This window comes from Cygnus atratus, chromosome 6 (assembly GCF_013377495.2).
Source record: "Cygnus atratus isolate AKBS03 ecotype Queensland, Australia chromosome 6, CAtr_DNAZoo_HiC_assembly, whole genome shotgun sequence".
In the NCBI taxonomy this organism is placed as follows: Eukaryota; Metazoa; Chordata; class Aves; order Anseriformes; family Anatidae; genus Cygnus; species Cygnus atratus.
The window spans coordinates 38,235,833-38,257,423 of NC_066367.1; the positions used below are offsets into that span (position 1 = coordinate 38,235,833).

The 21,591-nt window shown below is 46.8% G+C and overlaps 1 protein-coding gene across 2 annotated transcripts in view; it reads left to right on the forward strand.

The window, feature by feature from the left end:
* Nucleotides 1-905: 905 nt before the first annotated feature.
* Nucleotides 906-21,591, forward strand: part of LYPD6 (LY6/PLAUR domain containing 6) — a 29,117-nt gene continuing 8,431 nt past the window's right edge. The window contains exons 1-4 of one of the 2 annotated variants that reach the window (XM_050711624.1): nucleotides 906-980; nucleotides 1,450-1,674; nucleotides 19,423-19,568; nucleotides 19,645-19,866. The gene's annotated coding sequence lies outside the window, so the exon portion shown is untranslated. The remainder of the gene's footprint in view (nucleotides 981-1,449; nucleotides 1,675-19,422; nucleotides 19,569-19,644; nucleotides 19,867-21,591) is intronic. The other variant, XM_035566081.2, reaches the window with a different exon arrangement.

Genomic DNA, 21,591 nt, shown 5'->3' on the forward strand with positions numbered 1-21,591 from the left:
TGCAGCTACCCTAAAGGAGGACATGGACCTCTGTTTCCAAGCTGCCATGCACATAAATCCTAAGCAATCAGTCTAAAGCTTCGCAGCCTTTTCAGTGAGCAAACCTCACTTGTGTCGACAGAGTAACTCTTGAAAAAATGAAATTACACATGGAATTGGGCTCAAAACTCCCCAGAGGACAAAAATACCTTTGGCTGTGTCAGAGAAGTGCTTGAGAGAGCTTGCACTTGCAGATTATGTTCCCGTAAACACGCAGAGAGGAAGCAGGAGCAGGAAATACCGGTGCTGCCGCGCCGGGCTCCCGCCGGAGCCCATGCCCCTGGTTTGTGCGCAGGGAGCAGGAGATGGGGATCGGGGACGGGCTGCGCAGCTTCAGCATCAGCAAGAGCCTCCCTGCCTTTATGAGCAGCTTCCAACCGGCAGCCAACGCTGATTTAATACTAATGCTTTTTTGATGAATTGTCTCTTAGTCTGTTTTGAATACTTTCTGCATGACTAATTAATGTACTGAAATAAATTAAATTGCCTTGTTAAACTTTACGCTAGTATGTACAAACAGGCGGCTGGTAGTCACGGCTCTCATTCGATATTTTATCTAATCTTCGCGTTCTCAAGGACGGGGCACTGCTTGTTATCTAAAAGCCACTTAACTGCGTGAAAACGTGATGTCATGCGTCTCTAAATATGTGTAGGTATTTGTGCTCAGTCTGTTGAGAAACAGGCTGGAATATAGCGAGATGTACGTAATTACATTCTTCTAATGATAACAAAACCCACTTGAAATTGGCAAGAGATGAAAACCTGCAGCCTCATATATGGAATTTTGCTTGAGTAAAGCGTTCTGTAACATTATGCTGGGATAAAACGGCGTGATTCATCGCTGGAAGGACACTCCCATCTGGAGCAGATAGTTAGAAATCACTCGCCATTGACCCTCCTGAGCGCTGGCATCAGCTCCTTGGAGAGGAGAAGCAGCGGGGGTAAGGAATCGCGCGGCGGGAGGCTCTGCGGTGCCCGGGCACCTCGCTGCGGAGAGCGGCGGTGGGATGCCATTCCTCTCCCTTTTGGCTGCTCTCCCAGACCTGGCCGTGCTGCGGGGAGCTCGGGAGGGGGGAGCCTCTCTGCTTGCACCATGGGGCCATAACCCCCCCCATGCAGCGACTCGTCTGCGTGTGCGCTCAGGGCTATCTCCTGCTTACATTCGTGCGACCGCAGGGCTCCGCTCCCACTTTTGAATTTACACTTTGCCATCTGCAGATTTTCTTCGTAAAGCAAGGCAGACTTGTGCGAGAGAGCAGAACAGCAAAACAATTGGTTGATTTATATATGCGCATATATATACGTATGCTTGAAATAGTTTTGCATCTCATTTCTAACAACGCCTGAAAGGAACCTAGGGCTCAGCACAATCTCTGCCCTGCTAAGATCTTAATCTTCCCCCTCTGCCAGGCAGCGGCCAGACACGCAGAGGGCACATTTGCTCCATGACGGAGCAGCCTGGCTGCCACAGGACGGAGCCGGGGCACTCACGGAGCACGCAGACGGAGCTCCCACTGCAGGGAGCCGGGAACCGGCCGGCGGAGAGCACCAGGAGGATGTCCCCGGGGTCCCCACTCCGCTGAGGGCGCGATGGGAGCCCCCTGACCGGCGGGGCTGAAAATACATGGTGCAAAGGTATGTCTCTTTTTGTTGTTATCTCCTCTTTCTAACCTTTTTTGTTGTTGTTGTTTAACTATGGCAAAAGAAGTGATCTCTTAGTAGTAGATCTCTAAGTGTAGAAGTCGATTCAGTTGACATGCACTTAGAAAAAATGTGTTGTGTTTTAATTTAAATGTTAATGTTTTTAGCACTGTATGCATAACAAACACCAGTCAGACTATTTAAATTCAGGTTATTTACTAGCAGCTCCACTAAAGGTGGAGCAGTGGGGCGAGCCCTTCCTGCCCACGCATGGGGTTTTGGTACAACAGGGCAGGAGTTTCCACGGCTGCAGGTGGACCCTGGTGCCGAGGAGCAGGCTGTGGAGTGGGGCTGGCAGCACAGCCCCGTCCCGTGGGGTTGCAGCAGCTTTACACTGCTCTCAGCGGCTTCTCTGCAGTGTGGATGTGCCAGCCTGCAGGGCTCAGCTCCGTGATGCTGAGAACTGAACCCGGGAGACGCATGTGCCCAGCTCCGCGGGCGCTTTGTCCGGGCGCTTTGTGCCATTCGGTGCTGGTTGGGTGATGGAGCGCGTGGATGCGCAGTTACGTGTCTGGCTGGACTGCCCCGCTCCCCAGCACGGTTGTTTTGGATGTGGCAGGCGTTACGAGGTGGGGCTGTGATTCCTGAGTGTCTGTGAAATCGTGGTTCCTTGCAAATTGTTTTCAAAGTAAAAGCAAATGGAATAATTATGTACATTATGATTCTTCAAAAGAGAACTGCGTTGCTGATGCAGAAGAAATTCCTACTCTTTACTGTTATTAAAAGCAAACAAATGAACACAATATCACTATGTAAAAAAAATTAGTTTCTTAGAGAAATTATTGTGTTTTCAGTTGTAGCCAGAGCATGCCCTCTTTTCTGCTAAAATATGCTTTCTTTGGAGGCAATATTGACAGCTTCTTAATGATGGTTACATTCTATAGCTAGTGGGATGAAAAGTACATGACTTGCCCATATAATAATATAATATAACGCTATATTGTTCTTTCATACTGCTGTGTGATTTCTTTGATATCTTGGAAACTCTTCCTTAGTAATGGATTTGGATAGAGATAAAAACCTGCACAAATAGTGGCAGTACCTGCAGGAATATCCATCCTGCCTGGTACATTTTTAGGTGTGTATTTGTTGATTTTGCAGCACTAGATGCCCAAGGCATGCAGGGATGCTGTGGTTTGTCATTTTTGCCCACGTGAGATTTGTTGCAAGACCAGGTCAGGATTGCTATGTGTTGTAAGGACAGGTCAGATTGCTATCATGGACTGAACTTCCAAAGGGCAGAACTGGCACAATAGATGTATTCTCTCAAAAAAACATTATGTCGCCTCAGAGAGCTTGTTCCGTGGAAATTAATGTCAAATAACAAAGGTCTCAGTGTGAACTGGGCAGAGATCCCCAGTGTTGCCATCAACGTACCTTTGGAAGGATCATTGTTGAGTTTTTCACTTCTCTCACCGCGGGAGCCCCGTTCTGCACAGACACAGCTACCAGGTCGCAGCAGAGCCCGCGGCCACTGCGCACGGTGGTGTCAGGATGTCAGACGGGCCCTGCCTTACTGCTCCGTTTTCAGGGCTGCGGGGCCACAAGGATTTCCCACGTCGGTGTTTGGCCTTCTGGGTGACAGCACAGTGGTGCCGTCCACCACGTAGCGGGCACAGGCGCTCAGGGGAGGGCAGCAGAAACAAAAACGTGGGTGTTTCTGCCTCAGGAAGCCATGAACTCGCACACTCCTTGTGTTGCCAGAGAGGTGTCGCGAGGAGGTTTCTCCACTAGATCTGCCTTCGCATCGCTGCCGAACGAGGTAAAAAATAAAGCATCGGCGGGGCGCTCATGGGCGGGTGATCACTGCAGTAATAACAGCCATTTGGCTCATTAGTGCTGCTTGGATAGAGCGATTCCCAACCCACCACCGGTTCGTTATGCAGACACCGAGGACAGGCCTTCAGCCGACCTTCTCCTCTGGTCTAACCCCGCGGCCTCCTTTAGGGCCAGGGACGTGCCAGCGGGGAGGGAACCCGACCCCTCAAGTTTCCACTGCGTTTTTTAGGCCAATGCCGACATAAAAACCTCTGAAAAGTTGGCCTGGTTGGGATACAGAAGAGGACTTATTTGCTGTAAATCTAAAACTTTATTTATGCGTCAGTGATCCGCTTGTTTAATTATCTGGCATTCGCATGTTTGATCTTGAGCCTGATTTCCTTGGACTCTCTGGTGTAAAAAGCAAAGTAGAAGTTACCTTGCAGTTTAGAAACAGTTCTTTTTGTTTGTTTTCAGTTCCTGCTCATGAGTAGGGTTGGGGTTTTCCAGTGGAAACCCAAGTCTGAATTTCTAGATTTGTCCCAGATTCCCGCTACTGTTAGAAACTGGTCAGCAAGGCTAGCAGGCGGTTTAAAGAGCGTTAATGTAATTGCTGCACTTCCTTCAAGGCGTCGTTTGATGAACCTGGCTGCAGTAAGCTGTAACACACCCACCCACCCCTTTTCCTGGCCCCCACATCGCATCTAGCGTCTGTCAAATTGATGTGATGGAAAAGGCAGAGCAGCTCGCAGAGGTCAACTGAGCCAACGGCAGAGCTCAGACGATGGTGAATGTACAGGAAAGAGTGAAGTGTGTATTGATACGACTGATCGGTTAGTTCGATAAAACTCAGCAAGACGTATTTAGTTAAAATGAGCTCATTTTCCTTGAAACCAAATGCTTATTTTAATCCTAAGGTGGCTGGATAAAATGTGGTGTATCTTGATTGCTGATAGGTATCTTCCTTTTGTAAGAAGCTATTTACTAAGTGAGAATAGTGCAAAGTAGGTGGTAAGGTAGAATTGCTGTTACTTCTTTGGCACTGTAGATAGATTTCTACATTAGACAATACCTTCTTGTGATATAATTAGAAAAGAATGACGTGAACACTAATATATTCCATGTTTATTTCATCATTTTCTTTATTTTGGATTCGATTATTTCCTTGGGAAGACAGGTTGGTTTGAATGACAAGACTGCTTGATTGTTGGAAAGCCTTCTTTCTCTTAAAAAGCTAAAAATCCTTCAGTTTTCCTTTTTTGCTGAGTATTAGAATGGTTGTATCGGTTCTTCCATGCCCATTTCCCCCCTGTTGAATTTCCCATGTTCTTTGTTGTGGGGGGTGACCTACTCACAGAAGAGCGTGGCTCTTATCCCGCAGTCACCATATGCTCCAGCAATGAACACCGCTTTCCGTAAGTGCCAGTATTTGTTCTCTTGTACATATGCAGTGCTTCATTGTCTCTAGTACAGCTCTTATAATGCTGGTGTGGAACTGTGAGATGTATGCATAGAGGAGGAACAGTTTCATCATGGACCATATATCACTGTTAACTTCTGAAATATTGCTGACATTTGTATACCAAATAAAATGGTGACTAATTGCTTGGCACGTGTTAAAAAGAGAGAAGTTCCCTGTAAATGGTGTTGCCATTTGGACGTTGTGCAGCTTCATGCCTACGTGGCCCATGGTTAATATTCTCCTTCAGTGCAGCAGGGTGTGATTTGGTCACAGTCCCCAGTGCTGCTGTTTATTTGGATTGCCACGGAGCTGACGCTGCTGTTGAGGCTGTGCCTCTGTTGGAGGGGATACTGCAGATGCACGCAGCAGGAGCTGCGCCTCGTGCCAGGCATTTAGCTGGCTGTAATACGTGGAAAATTCTCCATGGGAGTTAAATACTGGGATGTCCTTTGAATGAAGATGTGAACTGTCCTGCTTGCTCCTTCACCGGCATGTATTTCTGAGTAAGCTGTGGCAAGGGCTTGCCTTGGTGCTTTGCCTGGTTTTTATATTAAACAGGGTTTGCACTAGATAGGATGGGATGGGAGGAATAGAGTCAAATATAAGTAAAAGTTTTATTGCCTCCTGTTTCCTGTTCATACGTGTCTGAATATAATCAATTATATTCAGATTCTGCGGGGGGGTTGTTTGGCCTATAGTTCTTTTTCTATACAACTGCCTTTCTTTACCAGAATTACATAAATTTCTGTCATCGAACTCTGTCAGCAGTTCCTTTATATCAGCAAACGGACTGCTTTTGTGTGTACCTACTTTCACCTCATTAGCTGTCGTGCAGACAAATTGCGGCTTGTAGGGAGCTGACTGCCTGCCTGCCGGCTGACTCCCTGTGTACTGGAGGTATTTGGCCAGCAAAACATCAGTGTAAATATTTCAGCATTAAGCACGTTACAGAATTACTTGGGTTTGTACCGACAGGGGCGTTTCCTTCCTAAGGTCTATGCTGTGCAACAGGTTAATGAACCGCATTACTGGGGTTTAGAAATCAGTTTATAGTGCAGTGAAGAAAATATTCTGGAAGACTGGAAGTCATCTAAACCTGGTATTTTGCTGGTGTTTTATACCCAGAAATGCTGAAGGCTGCATACCCATGACCTTGCCCAATTTAGAGCTTATTAGATATGGCTATTAAGTGCCCAAGGACATTATAAAAATTCCTCAAAAGAAAAAATTAAACTTGCATGCCTGAGTTTGATCATTAGCCTCTGATTTATTGCAGGAACTTCCAAATGCTAGCACAGCAGCAGTTTGTGTATTTTCCCCCTTTAGTAATAGGAAATTGCTAACTCCAGCCCCGGCTCCCTTTCACTGTTATTGTCCCGCTGCTCGTGCGGAGCCTTTCACATGAAACCGCTTCCTGGAGCGACTCCGTGCTGCTTTCCAGGACTCGCACTGAAGCGTGGCCAGGGCTGGCTGCTGCTCCTCATCCCTTGATGCCACAGTGTTCGGCTTGCTGCTGCTGCTGAAGGCAGTGCTTTTCTGCCTGGCTGTGGAGGGAGACACTGGGGACGCTCGTTTTGGGAGTTACATCGACGGTAGGGTTGTAGGATGCATGTTTTTGCATCAACAGCTTGTGTCTGCAGTTCTGCTGTGGGAGCTGAGGTGAAGGCGTGCCATAAAGGTGTCTGAAAATAGGTATGGTGGGGAGGAGAAGGGAAACCAACCCAAAATGTTCTTCACTTGAACAGCTGCTTTTCTTAATGTCTGCCAGTTCCACATTTTCATCTGTTTGTTGCTCTGTATTGGCACGTATGATTTTTGAAGTAAACGATGTAGATTCAGCTGTGCTACTTTTCAGATGTTATTTTTGAACAATCGCACCCATCTTCTTTTTAAGCTGATTTGGGCAATTGCTCGTACAACCCGTTTCCCAAAATAGCACTGATGCGAGTGGAAACAATAGCTCTTGTCTCTGAAATAATGGGAGTTCTTTATAAAATTTCAGCCTCTTAAGATGTCGGCGCGCACATCTGTTGCTAAAGTCATACGGTCTCGTTGGTTTCCAGCAGCTTGGTTGCAAAATCCCAAGGAGCAGCAGCTTAGTCTCAGTACCCCAAATAACTCGAACCTTTTCAGCTGGCATCCTCCTTCCTGGAGAGTACGTGGGTTCGTTTGGATGCGATAAGCAGAAGCGGTGGCAGCTGAGATGCTGTGATGTGTTGGTGAGTGGTCAGGGGTGAGACGCGGGGTGTTTGGGCTTCTTTTGGGAAAGTTACAGCAGTGCTCATGTTGTTTGAATTGATCAGCCAAGTGTGTTTAGGCAGGACAATCAGCCTGATAGCTCTGAAGTGCAAATGCAGCTGGTTTAGACTGGAGCCGTATGCATTGTATAAATACCCACCTTTAATGGTGTTTGCCTGAGTGCTATCGGAAAGGGTTTATGGCACTTCTGTAGGTCTAAATGAATGAAATAAAACAGGCTGTCTGACTTTTCATAAACAAGGCAAACCTTCATGCAAAGGTGGTTTTGATATGGGTGCCAGTGGGTTTTCACGCCCAGGTTGGCTAATGCTGTTATTGTGGTATTGCGTGTGTCTAAATATTTAAAGGAGTTTAAGTTATCGTTATGTACTTTGTTTATACTACATCTACCAAGAGCTTTGTTTTTGTGTAGGCTGATGAGGAAGAGATGTTAAAAGCATTCTCAAACTCTCCAAGCCTTGAGCATTCAGCTGAGGAAGTTTCTTTTCCTAGGATTCTTGGGTTAAGAGAGCCTAAAGCTAACCAAGTAGGGGGCTGGATTTCACAGAAATCCCTGCTGGTTTAAGAGCATTCTTTCCAGACAAACATTTGGGGCTAAACTGCGGAGGAAACAGATGCCAGCCTGCAGACATGAGGAGCTAATATCTCTTCAGACGCCCTCAAGCCCCTGAGGATGCTTCCCGTGGCCAGGTGAGCGTGGGGCAGCGACAGTGGCTGTCACTGGGGCAGCTCCATGCGGCTTCAAGGCATGTCCAGGTGGGGAATCATTGCTGCCGTGTTTCAGAGGAAGAGCATCCGAGGCAGTCAGCTAGAAACAACATTTTTTGGTGGAGGGGAAAACTCTAATGATTACCGCCAGTGCAGAAGAAGACCAAGTGTCCTTGTCCCCTTCCTTTTACTTCCTCTGCTAAATGGTGAGTGTATGTACATGGATTTGTTAGTTGGTCTTTAAAGACTGAAAAGATTTGGAAATTGTTTCATGAGTGCTAGGCAAGCTGCTACACAAGTGTGAAAGTTTTTGTTGCTATTAAGTTGTTTTCAACAAGAGTTTGGCTTGTTTGCTCCAAACTGCACAGTGCTTTAGCATATGACATAGTTTTGTGTCAGAGTTTTTGTGACAGAGGTTTGTGTCTTTAAAATGTTTTAAAAATCCTTACTGTAATTTTCTTAATCTTAACTCGTTCCCAGATAAACAGAGCTTTTAAATACTTCTGCCTCAGTGTGCCTCAGTCCTAGATCTTTCTCGTTGTTTTTCCGTGGTACTGCTCCATTGAGCAAATTTCAGGTGAGGCAGCTATGAGCACTGTTAAACCAACAGATTTCTACCCACTTAACCGCGGGAGACTTTGATCTACACTAAAACATTTCAGCTGGGAATGATGCTGTATGTAGTCTGGTGTTAGGCTTACAAGGACAGCAGACGTCTGGCTTTCTGGAGCTGACGAAATAAAAATATTTCAGCATGAGCCAGTTTGACAGCAAAACAGCCGGCAGCGTGCGTTGCCTCGAGCAGACCACGAGCCCCATGCCTGGTGAGACCTGTTTTCCTGTGGTTTGGGCCTTACTGTGGTTTGTAATTGAATCTTTTCTATGGTCACAGCACCCGAATGTTTTCTCTCCTTGCTCTTGCATCAGGTTGCTCTTCTGCCTGTCTCCAGTGCAAAAAGGTGCAGAAATGCTGGGTGACCCTGGGGTGGCTGGGTGCACTGGCTGCTGGTGGGACTGGAGGTGGGAAATCCTTGTGTATGAAGCTGTCAAACGAGCGAAAAGTTAAATAACAAACTTGTTTCCCTCACCTTGACTGTCTGGTGCCATTAAAACTTTTTAGCACTTCCGAGGATATAAAAATACTTATTTTCTAGCTAGCTTTTAAATGCCTTTTAGTGGATTAGTTTGGATCACATCAACTAAGAGCTTGATCATCTGCCAGCCGCTAGAGGTGGGCCAAAGCTTTGTAAATTAATGAGCTCGAGGTGATTAGGACAGGTCTTGGTGCTTTGGACTGTGCACCAAATTGCTTGCCAGGCAAGGTGTGCAGTACTGTATGCCTGGCACCTTTTTTCTTTTAATTCTTGTACTGTGGGGGTGCTTGCCTGGCTTGGCAGTCAAACTAAAAGTGAAAGGTTCTGGCTGTGATGCCAGTGAATGAAAATTATATTGGGGTGCCAAAAGCTAGGGTCAAGATGATAACCACCACTTTCTTACAGGGATGCTGCTACAGCTGCCGTGATTCTGACCCCAGGCCAGGCTCAGCACCGTTGTGTATGCAGCAGGCTTGTCTCTGGTGTCCAGTCCCAGGACGTGTGATGGGAAGAAGTTCTGAGGTCTTGCAGCAGCCCTCCTGTGTTGCTATCAGGAATGGGAAAGTGTCTTTGTTCAGGTGTGTTTGTACAGCTCTTGCACAGAGCTGCGGAAGGCTGCCCGGCCCCGGGGACCCCAGCACATCTCACTGCCTTACTCCTGGCTGTTGGTCATGGAGTCCAGGCCAATGTCTTTAGTGTCTCCACTGGTGGAGGCCAGCCTTTGTCTTTAGTCTGCTTTCCTCTCTGATCAGTGTCCTTACTACATAATCGCTTTTCTGAGATCTTCACAATCCTCTTCTTTCCATGGATGTCTGAAAACGGTTTTCATTTGTTGGATATCATAAGCTTTCTTGAGGGAGGATTACTTTCAAGGTGATTTGTCTTGAAATGATTGCATGTGCTTTCAGCAGCTGTCAGCAGCATCTGGCAGGGCAGGACCACCAGTTAGCAGTCTTAGATCTGTCTGATCGCCGCTCATTCGTTGGATTTTTCGCATTATTCTCAAGCATTTCAAGTAAGACTTTAATATCCACTTGTTCTTTTCAAATCCTAAGTACCTGCAGACCTGTGTCAGTTAGTTTTGTGTTTATCAGGGCACCGTATCTCACAACATGTCCATAAAAATGGGTTCATTACTCAGGGGTGAGGCCGTAGCTGCAGCCTCCAGGGGGGCACTACATCCCTCTGTGCCTCCAGGAGGTCTGAGTGTCTTTGGTCAGTCCTAAGTCACCCCATCTCCTGCGGTTTGGGTCTGTCTTGTCAGATTTGCCCAACGTGGGACATCGCCGTGGTCTGTGTGTGATCGTGCATGCAGCAGCTGCTTCTGAAACACCAGAAAAGTCATGTCCCATGGGCAGACCACGCACAACGTGAGACGTGACTGTATGATACAGCATCTTCTGTATCACCTGAAATGCTTTGCTCCTCTGACATTCAAAACGAAGCACTGGGACTGCTTCAAGCAAGCATCACCACCCTATCTTTGGCGAGCTTTTGACGCAAGGATGCTGCTTTTGCCAAGCCTGTGCCTTCAGGGGTGGCATCCTCCATGGCTGGTGCTCAGGCAGGTAATAACAGAGTGCACTTGTGCATGCAAAATGCTTTTAAGGTTAAGCAGCCACTGCCTGCTTTGAGCAGAGTTGTAACAACTGCAGATTGTCTCCCATTCTGACCCGTAATCATACTCTTTAACGTGGTTAAACCCCTGGGTGCCTACAGTTCTCAGGACTGCATTAAGGTCTGAACCGTTTCGTGTAGTTCAAACCCAATAATAATTCTCCTGTCTCCAGCTGGGGTTTTAGGTTACCCCTTCCAGCCCTGTGTCATGTGCTCTGAATTTGTGGCGTTTGCTGCCTGCCTGTTGCGAAGTCTCTGCGCCTGCCTGTACTGACTTAACTCCAGGCGCACTATGTGATATCCCACATTGTAGTTTTGTTCTGTGCATCTAGAAGCTGATAATATGATAAGATGGTGACTGCGTCTTGAATTAAACGTATATATTTCTATTAACCCCGGGGGGAAAGTTGTAAAAGTGCTCTTTTGTTTCCAGTGTAGCACAGGAAGCTCATTTTGGCTTCGTTTAACATCACTGCTCAGATTGGCAGAGAGTCAGAAATTTAGTTACATGACATCATATCTCTGGCACAGCAGCATGGCTTGGAGCTTCTCAGAAGCCAAACCCCCCGATAATAAATCAAACACCGAAATATCTGTGCAATTCTGTCATAGCAAAAGATGGCTGTTTGTCACATTTTTAATTTCTTCTCTTCCGTTTGGAGAAGAAAGGCAAAAATTTCCGAGGGGTCAGGATGATGGGGATCCTGCGGTACTGCATTGCTGCTGCAGGAGGGCTCGTGGTGTGGCCACCACTGCTGGCATGTCCCAAGGCTGGGGGGTGAAAAACCAAATCCAAAATCTTCACCAGCAGAAGAATCTGTACAGCCTTAGCTTTCAGGAGTTGTGGCTATTTTCCTTCTGATTTAAACTCGATTTTTGTTTTTATTCTTTAGCTGAAAGAGTGTAAAGCAAGCACTTAAACCACTGACTGTTTTGTTTTCTCAGGTGAATGATTTCCATGGCTGCAGTGTGTGCAAAGTTTGGGTTTTGTAGTGAGTGAGTCTGGAAGAAACAAATCCCTTGTGAAGGTGTGAGACCTTTTTTGCTTTCCTGTTAATTACACTGGAAGGCTTCAGAGACACACAGGGAGTAAATAGAAGAGCAGATTCTATGCTGCTATCTAGTAATTTTTTTCTTTCATTTCTGTAATGTTCTTATCTTGATCAATGCATTTTTTTTTATCCCTTACAAGTGTAAATAGAGTAATAGGTGCCAGGCTGTTCTGGAGGAGCCAGCCCCGGTGCCCGTTTTCCTTGTAAACAAAGCAGTGGCAGAAGGAGCGGACACCTGATCGGACATGGAAACCTGTCTTCTAATTAATTCCTGGTGCCTCTCACGCTGCTGCACAACTTTATATGTTGTTCAGAAAGATCCCGTTGCCCTGGAGCCTTGGGTACTGCCCGCCTTATCCAGCGCATCTCGGCAGACCTAGATCTCTTCAGTTACCTGTCCTTCCCTGCACAAAGGTAATTTTCAGGGGCACCTGTGTTATGCCAGGGCTGATGGAGGCAAGGCTCCCACACATTTCTGCAGCTATCGAGGCCTTATCCTTAAATACAGAACCAGGCCCTGCCAGACTTCCACGGGATGATGCTGACCATTGTTGGAGGCATAAAAATACGTGAGAGGGACTGTTTGCTCAATTTATATCTCTGAATAAGCACCATTTTTTATTTTTATTTCGCACGGAACTCTCAACTTCACTGATGGTTCCTCAGGGAGAATAATTATTGGGAAGGGGATCTGCCCGTGAGGGAGTCACGGATAATAAACTAGTTTTCAGTGGAAAAAAGGAATGAAAAAAATAGGAAAGGGGACAGGGTGGTGGGAAGACATTTCAAGAATTAGATGAAAATATTGAAGGTGCTCGTGTGCACAGCCTCTGGTCACGTAATCTGAAATCCCCAACAGCCCTGAGGAGCTGGTGGAGGTACCTAGGAATTACGATAATGCAAACAAGGGCAGAATTTGTTCCCATGACAGCAAGAGGATTTCGGTGATATTATTTGCTGAGCTGTAATTAAAAAAAAAAAAAATCAGACAAATCTGTTGGGGGGCTCTTCAGGGAGTAACCCATGCTGTGTGCCTAGGGAAAAACCTAACCCAGTAAGCAAACTTTGTGATCTAACAAACCAGTCTATTTTGTCCAAAGGTGGTTGTTTGGATGCGTGATGCTGCCTGAGAGCAGCGTGTGGGTATCACCGAGAACTGCGGTGTGGGATTCAAGCATGGGGCGTAAATCCTTCTGATTTCAGGATGCAGTTATTCAGAAGGGAAAACCCCACGCAGCTCTTGGTTTTGGTGGCCCCAGCAGCACCGTTACTTCCCAAATAAATCTCGTGAGCGAGGTTTATGTGGGTTTTGTGGTAGACCTGGGGCATTATGGCTGAAATGCTACTTACACCATTCTGCTGCCGTGAGCTGGCTTCGGTGTGGAAATGCCACGGGACTGTGCTTGGGTCTGCTCCTGGTCTCTTCAGCTTTGCTGCCCATACAGGACAGCTCCATGGTGAGCATCCTCAGCGCTGCCTTCGTTCCTGGGGTCGGTGCAAATGGTATGTGCCGGAGCTCCAGAAAGGCCCCTGGTGCTGCCGCAGCTGTGAGCTCTTCACTGGATATAACATGCTGTAGTGGCACTTTGCAGTGTAGAATTTCATCAGATAATCTCACTGTCTATTCGTAGCGTTGACTTGCTTTGTATTAAATTCTCAATTTTTGTCATTGTTTTTTAAAATGTCCTTCTTGCCTTGGTAGTTTGAGCTATTAAAAGCTAATGCATGTTTTCCTAAAAGAAAAAGAGAAATTCCTTACACCATTTTTCTTTAGTTAGAATCCAATGTGGACTTGTAGCTGGTTTTACAGCCAGTGACTTGTGACATGCCTAGAAATTACAGACATTAAATCAGTCTTTCAGTGCCAGGATGCATAGCTGTTGGTGAGAGTGGTGGGGATGATCGTAGATGTTGTAATCTGCATTGGAGTTATAATATTCCTGGAGAGACCATCATTCTCTGTAAGCACCTTGGCCTGATTTAATTTTTCACAAGGTCTCAATACCATATAAAAGAGAGGTGAATTAAAATAGTGCCATGGAAAGCGATTTGGAATTGCCCTCATCAAACGTATTCTGATGTGTCCTGCAGTCCAGCAAGATTTTTGAACGTTCAGTCCATCTGCTGGTTAGCTTCTCTGCTGGCTTTAGGGAGTAAGCTTATATACATTCTTCTAGGCTGATGGAAATATATATTTTTTGTCAGTGATATGTAAAATCTTTCAAACAAGCAGTTCTTACTAGTGCTTGACTTGGAGTCTTCTTTCTTTTCAGCTAATGGTGTGGGCCACGTGTGCTGGCCTGGTTGCACCCAGCTGTAGATGCTGCAGGGTGCAAAGGAGCCCGCAGCCTTTTGGGGCAGCTTCTCAGGAATTCGGGAGGACATGGAGACGTTAGTTTTTAGTGCTTGGGAACATTTATGCCTACAGTTTATCTCGCTATAATTTGCAGATAAGGAAATTGGAGGAGCTGCTTGGCTGCTAACAGGACGATGGAGGAAGGTGCAGTTGCTGGAGCCAGGCAGCACCCCTGCGGCTACAGTCGGCAGGTGATTTTTGGCAGGCTTTTGGGAAACATAATGGAATCGTGCAATTGTGAATGTGTATACTGAAGAAACTGGGGAGAGTTTAAATGTGACGTCATGTGCTCTGGATTTCGGAGCCTTGCAGACGGCTTGAAGAAGCCAGTTTTGACAAATAATGCCTTTGGGGGAAGAGGTAGTCCCTCTGGTTGCTTCAGTCCCATTGCCTAATGCTGACATTGGCATGGTACTCAAGCTGGAAAACAAAACTGTACAAAGTCTCAGTTCAGATGTTTCAAAGAAGGTGTTTTTATTTGTGTTAAATACTCCTGTGTGTGTGTTGTGGTACAAGAATGGTGGTGGTTTGGCTATGACCGGGGGTTGCCTTTGCTAGAAGCCTGTTTTCTCCTGAGGCCAGAGGAAGAGATGTCCTCTCAGACCCCTTATTTAGAGAGGTGTATGCTTACTGGCAGTGTTGGAAGTCATTGCCAGAAAAGGTCAATTTTAGAGAAATTAGTACATGAAGAGCTGTGAATCTCCAAGCCAGACCAGCGTCTCACTGATCAGACCTGTATTCCTCAACGAGGTGGGGGTGGGACTGAGAGTAGCGATCGGGTCTAATGAAAACCAGTAAATCACGGTAATCCAGCAGTGAAAATGTCAGGTGTGACATAATGAAAGCTATATATCGTGGCCCGAGGAATGCCGGATGATTCATGTGTGAAAGTGAAGCAAGTGGTTAAATCGGGGGGCGTGTTTTGAAAACGACAAGGGCTTTAGCATGTTCTGGAGGTGAGCGTTCAAGGCAGATGAGTCGGAGCATGATTTTGAGGTATTCTTCAGCTATGCTGCAGATAATAATCTCTCAGTTGGCAGACTCTGGGATTACCGATGATACTCCATAAACACTCCGTGCCTTGGGAAACTGGACTTTGTAATGCCAAGATGATGAGAGATTTGGATCCAGCAACAGGCAGGGCAGATGAAGAGAGAAAAGAAGGAGCAGAGCAGTCTGCAGCAAGGAGGGCTTCTGACGAGGTTTAATGGAGCAGTGTCTGCATGTGGGAAGCACACCGAGGTCTCACAGGCTAAGCCAAGGACACCGCGTTACTGCTCCCCATCGTGGTGGAGGTGATCGAAGTTTTTCAGTTGTCCCTTTTCACCCACAAGTTAGAAAAATAAAGGAATTAAACGTGGCGTGTCCCCCACCCCACCCCGGGGACAGGAGCCAAATAATTAATTGAATTCAAATAACTCTTGCAAGTCTTACGGAGCAAAGGGGGAGTTGTTTGTTTTGGGTTATGCTGGGTTTTGTTTTTTGGAAAAGCTATTGAAAGCCTTAATGAATTAATGATGCTGGATGGTAGAGTTTGTTTACTCTGTGGATTAACCAGACAGCTGAAAGAGCACTAATTGGTCAGTTCTAATTTGGGTTTCTTTTACGTAACTTTAATGAAATGTAGCTTCTCTGATGTTTATACCAAATAAAGCATGCTTTAGTATCTCGGGACGATGGTGGAATAACTGTGTAGAGCTTTATGAGAAAAGCATGTCAATGTCAGTTTTGCATGATAGAAGATACGAAATCAGTTTAATTTTGTTTCTTAATGACTAATGATGGAAATTTCTGCAAAGGCAGGTTTCCTACCGTGTCTGTTACAGTCCCTGTGGAGCAAAGGGGGTGGCAGTGCTAACAGCAGAACAGTGCAAGATGAAGGTCTGGTTTATTTTGATGCACAGCCCAGGTTTTGGATGCCAGCTCTGACTTGGAGTGATGGGGACGAGCACAAAGGTGAACTACTTTTTCTATCACGAGGAAAATGGGGTTGGGATGCTTACTGTAAAGCACGGATGAGGCTGGGCTCGTTGTTTACTAACCTCGATGCGGGCGCTGGCAGCGTGGCGCTGGAAATCGCCCGTTTCCAATTATTTCCAGTTGCCTTGAGGGCTGGCTGCCGACACCAGCACCTCCTCCTCTGCAGCCCGGCTTCAGGCGCGCTCTTTGGAAGCGTTTCCCCACCGCGTCCTGACCGTGTTTGTGCCAGGATTCGCGTGCGGGTCGGCAGCCCGGGCCTGGCATGAACTCTGGGTGAACCGCCGGGGCCGTCTGCACGCGGGCTGGGCTGGTGAAAAACCGCCCGGAGTTCGTTAGCGGCTGCAGAAGCACATCACGTTGTTCTGCAAAAAAAAACCACCACAGTGCTGTGGCATGAATGGGCAAGGCAAATATGTTGGGGAACACCTCACCCGTCACGAGGAGCAGGAGCGGGCTGATGCTGCTTACACTGATGTTGGTGGCAAAGCTCTCATTTCCCGTCCGTGGGGGGAAAGCCCAACTTCTCAGCTAGTTCATAATAAAACCATCTTCTTTTCCCAACGTCGGGTTTTTGGGGCTGCTCTCCCGGCTTTTACAGACCTTGCGTTGGGTGGATGCTGGGCAGCCTGTGGTTTAGTGCCTAATCTAGCATGTCAAATGTGCGGGGTGATGTGCGATAAGAACTGTCACACACAGCTCTGAAGATCTGAGGGCGAGGGCAGGAGCAGACCGAGGACACAATGGTGCAGATTGATGTATGGTTTTATTAAAGCACAGTTTGTTGCATTGTGGACAGGCATTTCAGCTCATTCTTTAGCAGCAATGTCTTCTGCAGTGGTTAATACTGCACTGATGCCCGCGTCCTTGGCAGCTTTTATCAGCAAAAGAAGTTACTTGTTGTCGGCACTGTTGGTACAAAAGTGCTGCACCTAACCCTGCTGGAGAGCAGGAAAAAAATAAGTATCTTTCCTTTGAAGATGCCTTTTTTTTTTTTTCCCAATTAGATTTTGAGACGTCACTAAGCTGTTTTTTAATTTGCCTGAGCATGCTTGGTTAATTGGGCAGAGCTCACTTTGTTGATCAGGTTTTGGTGCTTTGGCCCTCCGCTCTGGTCTCTCCCCAATTATTCCGTGTAACCGTCTCTTCTCGCAGCCAGATCTGTAATCCCACCCGTCCGAAACCGACGGCCTTGTTTGAGACCCATTTTCCCCAAAATCCTTCCAGCCATTCTCTTGCAATTTTTTACAGCCTGAATTTTCTGTTGCTGGAGCACAAACAAACTGCTCTGTGAGTTTATCCAGGACTGGCCTCAGGCTAAGCCGTCCCTCCTTTGATCTTTTAAAAACACTGAGCTTGTGCTGACGGTCTTCCTGGTCCCTAGATTGTCCTGATTCCCTAGACTTAATAAAAATGTAACCTGAAGAGCCCAGCGGGATAAGCTGATCCTTTTAAAACTCCTGTGTCTACATGCGAGCCAGGTACCTGGAAAACTGTTTTAGTGAAGAGTTTCATGTCTGGGTTGCGGATTAGATCATTACCAGCTCTGCTGTATGGGATACACACTCCTGTTGGTTTGGTTTCCCATCTTATAATTTTATCATTTGCATTTTGCAGACTTATGAGAAACTTTGGTCTTCTGTTGTTTCTCATGTGTCTTATTAGGCATATGCTTCAGAAAATGCCTTAATATTGTAAACTTTATTGGCTGTTGTTATTTCACTTGTCTCTTTGTTTATTTCAGTGTTTTTTAGCTGGTAACGTGGTGCAATTTTTCCCCCCTTTCCTGGGGCACGCGTTGCACAGAAGTGCAGTCAGCGCTTCCACCTGCTTTCACTGGAATATTTTTTGCTTGAAACTTAAATAGGAAGTATGGGACCAGAGTGATCCCACTGGCTGTTGCCATACAGAAATTTACCTCGTTTGCCCGTCTGGACCAGATTAGGAGGCTGGAGACTGTTGTGGGAGACACCAAGATTTCAGCCATGGCACAACAGAGCCCATGTGCTTGCTGTGCCCCTGCCCCAAACCTCCCTGCCCCAGGCACAGCGGCTGCTTCCTGCTGGGTTTACCACAAGGAGCCGTGCACGATGCGTGGTGCACACCGACAGCAACCCCAACAGGAGCCCTTACAGCCATGCCAGCGAACTGAAATCTTTGTTTAGCAGAGAATTTAACAATTTAAGCTCCCCTCCTCTTTGCAGAGGGGCCCAGACACTGGGACTCGACAGATTTATTTTTTTTCCTTATTATTAGTGGGAAAATCCCAGGATTTCTGTGCTCATGCATGGTTTCCTTCTCCTCCGCCTGTGTGGAGCCGGGCTGTCTGGGGCTCGCGTGCATCGAGGTCAGCCCCTGCGCGCTGCCACCACTGCAGCGGATGTCCCCACGCCATAACCCATCACAGAGCAGCGGGGCCGCCCGCCACAATTCTCAAATTGGGCCAAATCCATTGATTTCAGGGTTTGTTGCTCCTCCTGCCTCTGTGGCAAGCCCTGCAAAAAAATGCAGTATAGGTCTCACAATGATTTATTGGATCTTCCCTGCCCATCTTTCTAATTCAGGGCTGGTGACAGTCACAGGCTTGAATATTAAAAATAAAATAGCCATGGCCCTGTGCCACTGGGTGTTGCATGTGGTGGAGCAAAATGGGAATGAATTATGTCTCACTTTGAATTTCTCGCCTCCTCAGTTTGACAGATTTTAATTTCCATAAATTGTGTTTTCTCTTATGAAGATTATGGCCTGCCTGAATTTTAAGCTAGCTTTTTTTTTTTTTTTTTGGGCCTTCTGTGCCCAATACCAAGTATCTGAAATATGCAAGTAAAACGTATCTACTTCAGCTTTCTTCTGCGTTTACCTGAAGCCGAACTATCCTCTGGGGATGTGTGAATATAAGCAAAGTTTTACCATGCTCATTGAAACGACTGTACCTAATACCCTAGGTCAAGTATTTGTACAGGTCCAAAGAAAATGCCAGACTTCTTGTCAGACTGAAAGTAGAAGCAGTGAGGGTCGTCTAACGAAGATGTCTTGCTACCGTGTCTTGGTAAAGATGGGATTGCATCAGGGAAGAGGGTGGGAGAGGGAACATATTGCACCCCCTGCACTGCCCCAGGACGCGGGCTTTTAGCTCAATGAACTGCAGGCTTTGTAATTATCAGCAAGGAGATTAGATTGCCCATGTTTCTGGGAGTAATTTGAGCACTAATTGTGTTTGATTGTTTAATTACTCTTGCTTACTGGGATAGAGGAGAGGCAGTGAACTCTTTACAAGAGCTTCTATGGGTTCTTCAGACAGAAGTTGCGTGCGCCTCGCTGCATCCCGGCGCATCGGGAGGCTGGTGTGTATTCAGCCCTTTCCAGGGTTGAACCAGAACGAAAGTCTCTAAAATGCAGGTGGAAAGAAGCTTAACCAAGGTGCTGGTGCAGACTTGTGTGCGGTGGGAAGACTGCAGCCAGTGGAGGTGCAGAGCCTCTGGAATCGCTGCCCAGGATCCCGCACAGCTGCTGAAGCTTCAGTTCACATTTGTCTTCGGACAGCGGTAACGTTGCATGGATAGAGGTTTGGGTTTTGTTTTTGGAGCTGTGGAGAGATGTGCATTAATGCATATATTGTAGTTTCAGAAGCGGAAATTCTTACCTGCAGCGATAAGGGAACTGCATGGAGGAAACGCAAAGAACAGTGAGATAACTTGCAGGAGCTGGGAAAGTCACGCTGGTAACGTGCCCGAGGAGCGATTACTTGCCTGCATCCAGGAGCAGATCTTCCAGCATCGCCCTGCGTGTAGCTCCTTCGGCTTCGCGTACCACTCATAAATAATCGTCCTAGCACGGCGTGGTGTAAGTCGCTACAGCTGCCCTTGCACGTGCAGTGCTTGTGGTGTGGTTTCTCGCAGGTGTTGCTGCTTTGGCACGCTGTGCTTTGTACCTCGGGGGCGACACGTCTTACTGCTGAGAGGGAGCTTTCATTTGCTCCTGTTTTTCTATTTATCTGGAGGCAAAAATGCTGCTCTAGGGCACTGAGATGGAGGATCTTCCATGTGAAAAGATAAGTGTAAGATTAGAGAAATTTGGAGATGGGGCCTGGAGAGCAAGGAGGGGATGTAGGAGGAAGGTAGAGCCGAGATGTCAGCAGAAGTTATCCTGAGCATCAGCCTCCTGCAAGACCGGGCAACCTCAATCTGCACCAGACACCCACCTGGGGGGGACCTGACCACTGCAGCCTGTGCCTTGCTTGTGCGAGGAGGAGAACCACAGAAATGCCCACAAATCGGGGATTTCTTCATGCCTGAGTGTTTGTATGGGGAGATTTGGTGTTTATAAAGAGCTGTAGCAGTGGCTTGCTGCTCCTGGCCGTCGGTGGAGGCCAGCTAGGAGATGTCTACCTCTAGATACCTGGATATCTAACCTGCGAGGACAAAGACGTCCTCACAAACAGCCGCTGCCTCTGACAACGCGTCTGCCCCAGAGCCGGAGGTCTGGCACTGGGCTTTGGGGCCGGGGACCTCCCATTGTCTGCGGCAAGGTGCCGGCGAGGACGACATGCCGCCTCCCTAATGAGACCTGACAAACGGGCCATTGGGCTGCTGCTTAGGGAATTTAGTGGTTAATTTCCACAGTGGCGTGTCAGGGCAGAGGGCAGGAAGAAGTAATCCTGCTGCGGAGCGGGCCGAGGATGCCTTTCCGTCTGAAAGGTGCTGGTGAAGCTGGAAAGATTGAGTTAACTGGGGCTTCTGTGTCAGTGCCCCGGGCCTTTTGTAAACAGACTGTATGATCTAAATACCATGCGACTATTTCCCCTAACTACGGCCCAGTATCAAATTCAGACCGGGCCATGCCATTTGCTGTTAGGCTGCTGCGTGCACTCTGCTAAATCTGGAAGGGAGCGGAGTTAATTCAGTAGAAAAAAATGTGGCACCGTGCGCTGAAGAGCAAGGCGGCAGCTCAGCGATGGCTGATGCAGCAGCTAAAGTGGTTTGGAGAAATATTTTTGTCCAACATTTGGTGATTTTTGGCTGGAAGCCATGAACTAAAAGGGTCTTGTTGGAAAGGGAAACTGTCTTCACGTCCTTAATATGGAACTTCTTAGGGCTCACAGGCGTTACGAATGGAAGCCATCTTTCTAGAAAAATATCAGTTTGGAGGGGGTAAGAAAGAGTAACTGAAAACTGGTTTTAGTCAAAAGTTTGCAGGTTTTAAGTAAAAGATTTACATCCATAATGACTCATATCTTTCCTTTAAAAATGAAAAAAATGATACTTTTTATTTGTGTGTGTGTAAAAACAGAGGGAATGAGAGTGAGCAGTAATTACTGATCCACTGATTTTATTTGAAATTATTTTTGGGTATTCCACTCTCCATGAAATATCAGCATTATCTTAAATATCAACAAATATTTCTTTAGTCAGATGTAGTATATTCGTTTGTGCATTTTGACCAAAGAACAGAACTTATATTTATGTGTACCCACGTGTACATATCTGAAGTATTGGTAAAACATTGAGTATTCAGATTTCTGACAATAGATACTTCTGTCTATGCCTGGGTATCTCCCTTCACACTACA